This window comes from Nylanderia fulva, unplaced genomic scaffold, assembly GCF_048542155.1.
Source record: "Nylanderia fulva isolate GAGA-0341 unplaced genomic scaffold, ASM4854215v1 Scaffold58, whole genome shotgun sequence".
Lineage (NCBI taxonomy): Eukaryota > Metazoa > Arthropoda > Insecta > Hymenoptera > Formicidae > Nylanderia > Nylanderia fulva.
In genome coordinates, this window is record NW_028190676.1 from 836,402 (window position 1) to 844,063 (window position 7,662).

Consider the following 7,662-nt stretch of genomic DNA (forward strand, 5'->3'; position numbering starts at 1 on the left):
CTTTTAGACGCATCACATTTCTATACATTACTTTAACGCATTTTTGTGCACAAATATAGTTGCAAAGTACAATTCTATTTCTTTTTAAATAAAATCTTATACTGTCGGATGTACTCTAATAGTATCAATAGATTTTTATTTTCTACAATAAAGTTTTTTAAAACTTAATACAAAACATTTTAATTTTAGAAAAAGTTATTTTAAGTTTATAAAGTCGTATTTGTAACTACATAAATTAAATTGTCTTCTCTTTTTTTTTACTTACGTACTGCTTATCAACATATAGTTTTATTATATTTGAAAATGTCAATTGCTTATTTCTATTACTTTTTGAATAGGATATCAAAAAAGCGATTAATTCATCAGTTAAGAATTTTTTATTCATAGTTTTCTGTCAAACAATTTTTCTTCAAGAAAATTTATTTGAAAAAGAATTATTAAGTTGATTCTTCATTGAATTTTTTTGTACATTTATTATATTATAAAAAAATATTTAAACGATTTATTATGCCTACGAAGACCATTCGCCCTTTATTTTAAAGGACAGTCCTTTATTTTAAGTAACTGTCGTTTAAAATTATTCATTTTTCCAAAACTCAATTTTGTCTTTTATTTTTAAAATAATCTTTATAATTTGTCTTTTACTTTTTATTTAGCGTTTTAACCTCTAATGTGTCATAGACGCAAGAATTTGTATAAAAACAATGGAATCTCTTACCGAAACCTATTGTTTTAAGAAACCAAAGACTTGTAATAACATATTAATAATCGAATCAGTTTCAAACTATTCCAGCAAATACCAAGTAACTATTATACATATAACTGTTAGTTGTAATTTTCCACTCAACAATGTAAATGCTATATAACACGTGTGTTATATTGCATTCACATTGTTGAGTGGGAAATTACAACTAACAGTTATATAATAGTTACTTGGTGTTTGCTGGGATAAAAATATAAACTTCTAATAGGCAAAAAATTATTGTTTTCGCTCGTCGATTTCAACTTTAGCCGCAAACTAATTTTGAAGTATGAGCCCTAAAATTTTCAAGATTATCCTTATTTTCTCTTAAAAAAATATAGTCATCATAATTATGCCATATTTTCAACATTAGTCTATTTTCAAAACTTCGCTGTTTTACAGATATGTGGATGATATTTTCACGATCATCCCATTAAAGGGTGTTGATAAAATTGTGTCGTCTTTTAATGATTACCATCCGAGATTAAAATTTATGCATGAAATTGAAAGTAATAACGCGATTAATTTTTTGAACACCACTGTGATCAGACATAATGGTAGATTGTTAACTGATTGGTTTATGAAACCCACTTGCTCGGGTAGATATATTAATTATCATTCTAATCATCCTTTTAAATACAAAAAGAATACCATTTTTAGTCTCGTTGATCATGCAATTTTATTATCGGACGACTGTTTTCATCAAAGGAACATCTCTAAAGTAAAATCGATATTGACGAACAATTGTTTTCCGTCGGATATTATTAATAAATTTGTGAATAATAGGTTAAAATTGCTTAAGACACGAAATAATGACGATCGCAATGTGGATAATGACAATTCAGTTAGTAAAAAATTTGACTGTATTATACAATTACCGTATGTCAAAGAACTTAGTGAGGATGTTTCGAGATTATTACGATTTACTGGCTTGCAAAGCGTTTACTGCATACCGAAAAAATTAAATACATTAATTAGACGCGTCAAAGATCCTTTACCTTTAGAAGAAAAAACAGGAGTAGTATATAAAATTAATTGTGCAAATTGTTCCTCATCATATATTGGTCAAACTAAACGACAATTAGGCACACGTATAAAAGAACATTCTAATAATTTTAAATTACACAATAGTAATTACTCAGTCATAAGTAATCATAAATTGGATAATGGTCATGATTTCGATTGGTCTACTCCAGAAATTTTACATCATGAGAAATACGTAAGTAAACGAGAAATCGCGGAGATGTTTTTTATCAAAAAATTTGACAACACAATTAATTTACAAAAAGACAAGGATAATCTAAATAATGTTTACGAAAAACTAATAAAGATCGTTTAGTTTGATCAAAATAGTGAGTATATAAGGAGCTCGAAATCGACACGATAACATAGTTATTTCGTTTTATACTATCATGTTATTATATGATGTCATATTTTAAGATCGAATTTTTGTTTTTTAAAAAAAGTTGTGATTTACTTTGATTTAAGAACATAGGTATGGTTGCGTATTAACGTGTGAATATTTTTATATATTTTATTATTTTTATATTTATTTTTCTAATAATTAATATTATATTATAGCACTTGATAAGGGCCGAAACCCACGGCCGAAACGTTGTGAAAATTCAATAAATTTAATTATTTGCCAGAATTGGTCGATTGAATTATTACCATTTTTTAATTATTATCTGGTGACTTCATAGCTTTATATCATCTATTTTATTTTATTAATATTTAATATATTTTTAGTATATTTCAATACATTTTTAATATGTCGTTAGTTTGTTTCTTTTTTTTTTAGTTTAAATATTTTTTATATTATATTTTTATATTGATATATGTATATCGAGCATAACAATTTTTGAAAATATTTTAACTGTTGATAGAGAGGTAATAGTATAATTAATTCGCAAACTTAAAATTAAAATAATTTATAAATTGACAATTTTTAGGCATAATATTTTAATTTAAGGTTTTTTTATAGATTGAAAATCTGCATCCATTAATGCAAAAATATGCAGTTTTATTTAAAAAAGGAAATGCAAGTCGCAACTTTATTTATATATAAAAATTTATAAAAGTAATATAGAAATGTAACGTGTCTATAAATATTTAATTATTTTTATAAATTTTTTATATTCAACTGTTTTAAAATTACAGTTTCGTCCATAGGATATCCTGTATATTTACAAATTGTATACATATAATGAATTATAAATTCCGATAATTTTTAATTTTTATCACAGAAAGAAACCAAATAACATATCATCGTTTCATTTAACATATCTATGTAATTAATAAACTTATTATTATTTTTATAATAAATTAATATTATCTTTTTTTCTTTTAAAATCATTACATTATAGTTACGCACAATATAAATTAATATAAAAGTTATTTTATATTATTAATATAAAATAATTAAAACAAACTTTTATAAAATAAATTTAAAGTAGCATATTGTATTATGTGTGTATTTTCTAATAAAAAATGTATAAAAAATACAATATTGACATTGAAATAAATTTAGAATTGAATCAATTAAGTTTAAACACTACGTATTATCTCTTTAAAAGAAATTGTAATAACAATATTTGTTACACAAATTCTATTATATTGATATAGAAAACGATTTAACATAAAAACATTATTGCATCAATTCAGCAGTTTTTTCTCCGGCACAAGAGAAACTTTATTTTCTAATATATAATAATAATTACGCTTTACAAGTCAAATATTAGTAAAAAAACTTGTATAGACTGTAAAGTTACTCTTGCGAAGAATTTTTTGTTAACAATATTACGAACATATTGATTCGGTTTTTTTCCGATGATGCGATGTTTTACTTTTTTTTATTTAAATTCGAAATAACAAACATGTTCGTTTTTTTACAATATCAGTAATAGAGATGAGCAATTGTTATAATTGTTATATTCGATAATTAAAAGTGAAAAAAATCGTTTTTAATATAATAAATATTTTAATATAATAAAATATAACGAGATGACAATAAAATATAACGAGATGAGATACGTTATGTACAATTTTTGATTAGTTATACGAATATATAGAGAATATTTTAAAAATTTTACTATTATAATCAATAATATTTACGTTTAAGAACTCAATAGCTTGAGTTCAATGTTATTTTACAATTGCTTATTTTTGACCGAAATCAGACCGTCTAATTAAAATTTACGCTTACCGGAAACAACTAAAATAATAACATTTTTGATCGTTTCATTATTTATACCATAGTGTATTGTACATAACATATATCATAAATACAATTTCTTTTATTTAATTATTTAACATAATATTATTCGATTGCGTTATACTATGCGTTTGAGTGCAAATATGTACCATCGCATAAAGTAAAAACTTGACAGAAACGCTATAATAATGTTTAATTTATCGCAGTCGTTAATTTTTTGTAATAATTATATATTTGCACATATGTATTTTAAACGATAATTAATCTTAATTATTTACTATCACTTAACAATCGGTGCAAACGATCGATGTTAATAAACGATTAGTAAAGATCGCATTATATTGTAGATTTGCATGACTAGATTTTAGATTGGGATTTCGAATATCATGGAAACAAAATGTGTGCAAATGATTTTTGTTTAACGCAGCGAAAATATAAATAAAACGCGTGCTTATTTTTTGGGGAGGATTCAGATAAGATTACAATAATTATACTAGTTTAGTACAGTCAAAAATTATTTTAAATTAGATAAAATGTTTTTTATAAATTTTTGGATATTTCTTGCAAAACAATGCCAAGTCAAATTTCACTAGCACGTCAGATTTCAAAAATAATTGATGTTTAATACGTAAAAAATGGCTTTTTTGCGATATTTGAATTTTTTTTAAACAGGTCATCTAAAAAGTTTGATTAAATATCACGATTATTATCATGATTATTATTTATTCCCTATAAAATGCACATTTTTTATTTAAATATCTCTCTTTTGAGCTATAAATAATTAGGAACTATTTCTCATATGAAGATGCTCTTGATGAAAAAATTATAAAAAAACATTTTATTGATTTTATCATAATTTGCCCTTTATATCATGCAACTTCGTCTGGAACATTTTTTCGAAAATGCATTTGTTTCAAAAAATTCAAGATTGGTAATTAAATTAAAATGTAAGACATGCTATATATAAATATATAAATATATATACATTTAGTGGAATCTATCACAATAAGTTACAGCATGCATACTATGTGTGTCTATTGATAACTCTGAACTACAAATTATGAGTATAATTATATGATTTCATCATCATAGGAAATATTTGCTCTTTCAAGCAAAACTCTGTATTTAAATCCTTCCTACATTAAAAAATAAATTTCATAGAGAATAATTCATGTTTCTAGATAATGTTAACCTTTTTCATAAAAAAATCTCTTATTTCACAAAAAAGTCATTTTTTACATATTAAACCTTAATTATTTCGGAAATCTGACGTACTAGTGAAAATTGACTTGCAAAATTAGCATCCAAAAATCCATAAGAAACACCATGTTTGTTTAAAATAATGAAAACAATTTTTTTCATAGTTTTGTTCATCATTTTTAAAAGCAAGCTTTTTCATCGTGCCTTGTTGATGGCTAGACTTGGCTGATAAAAAATTGATGCTTGCGTGTTACTTTATATTAACAATAAGAATATTTGACAATTGTCTATAAGAATAACTGACAATTGTCAGTTGTCAGCAACGGAACACAGTCATACACTATGTGACACAGTGTTATACTGTCGATTTGCAGCTGGAACATTTTTTAGTTTTTTTATTTTATCGCCAGACTGCAGGACAGTTATTTTATATAGGATAGTAAAGTAACTGCCCTGCACTCTAGCAATAAAATAAATTTACATGTTTTGTTGGAAAAGCGAAAGAAGAAATAAAAAAAGAGAATTAGTATTTTTTATTTAACATATATAAATAACAATGAATTACTTGTAAATTTTGCTATCGCGAAGAGTGGCGAATTTGCAAAACAAACAATTTGTATGATTTTTGGATAATATTTTAACCAGGAAAATAATTGGTTTGGCCATCACAATGAGAAAAAAAAAGTAAAGTATTTACATAGTTATACATATTTGTAGGAACTAAGAATCATAATTATTGCATTCAGCACCATTTTATTCGACGATAGAGCGCGTTGATTAAAACTTAATCTTGTCATTATCTACAGAATAGATTCTATAGATAATGATTAGATAATAAGTTAGAGAGAGCGGTCTCTCTAAGATCGCTGAATCGTACGAATATATTGAGGATAACACAGTGATAATTTATCCTCGTATAATATATTAGCGATACTGTAATAATACTGTCATGACTTGTTGTTATACTAAATACGTAAGCGCAATAATTCCTATAAAAATTCCCTTAACATGCAAAAATTTTACTTACGACAACTACGAATCCTGAGAACTGCTTAAATATTATACCTATTACGTTACAATTTTGAGAAATTTAAAATTAAATTTTTGCGAAAAAGATTATCTTAATGAAAATTTTAGTACCTCTTTAATATAAATATTAATTAATAATATTATTGAGTGACATGCTAAATAAATTTTATTTTGCGTTTAAAATTAATTGTATTCTCGGAACTTTTAGTACTTCAAAATATTTATTATAATTATTATAAAATTAGTTATGATTTTTATAATTAAATATTAGATAAAAATTTTACGGGTAAATTATAAATTAAATTATTGAATATTGCAGGCAATCTATTGAATTTTAGTTATTTCTTTAAATTAAAAAATTTTTAAATTAGTAAATATTGAATATTACAACAAATTCAAAATATTAATAAAAGTAATAATAGACAAAAATTAAAAACAAGACAAATATTGTAAAAATTTATAAGTAAAAGTTTCTTTTCTACATACGTATACACACATACATTATTAAATAATCCGATTAAAGTAAATTAATATATAATATTGCGATATATGATTTATTGATAATAATCTATCTTGCAGACAAAATATATAATTTATTATATATTTCGTCACTATTATAGTCACTTTTTATGTAATAGGCCCAACATTTAATAATAAAAATTTATTAATCTTACTATGTGTTAAGTTTAATATTTACAAAAAATTTTCTATAAAAGCTAAAAATAAAAAAAAGATTTAATTTTTGACAGAAATAAAATTTTTTCTAATACGTCACATACAGTAATTACATTACAAATTATGTTAAGTCTTTCATAGTTTTAATCTTAATTTTCTCAAAATAATAAGTATTTCTGAATCAAATTATATTGAACACTAAAGAATTATATTTTTTACTGTGCTTTTTCCATTAAATTGTTTATTTTTTATATTAATTTTACAAAGTAATGGGTCCAATACTTGAATTAAATTTGATATTAACAATTATGTATCTAAACTGAAAATTTTAAATATATATATATACAGGGTGTCCTATTTTAAAATTTAGTTATATCTCGCAAACCAAGTGTTTTAGAAAGCTCTAGAGACAAGCTACAAGAATATGTAACAAAAAATAATAGGTTCCATTTAAGAAATTCAAAGTGACCTTCATGTAATCTTTAAACAAATATCCAAGGTCAAATCTTTGCCACATCTTACGTCTCCCTTGAAACCATACAACTTTTGTTTGAAACATTTTTCAATAAAATTATTAGTTTGCGAAATATAATAGTGTAAAGTTTAAAATGAGACATTCTATATACACAAAAAATATTTTATAACATTGAGATTTATTTCATTTTAACGCATTTAGAACGTAAAAACAATAAAATTAATATACACCTCTAATAAAATTAATGTATAAAATTTTATCAACAAAATCGCTTTGTTTTAAAGTTGCAGTTGTTTTTTTTTGTTCCAATAATCTGTCTATCTCTTT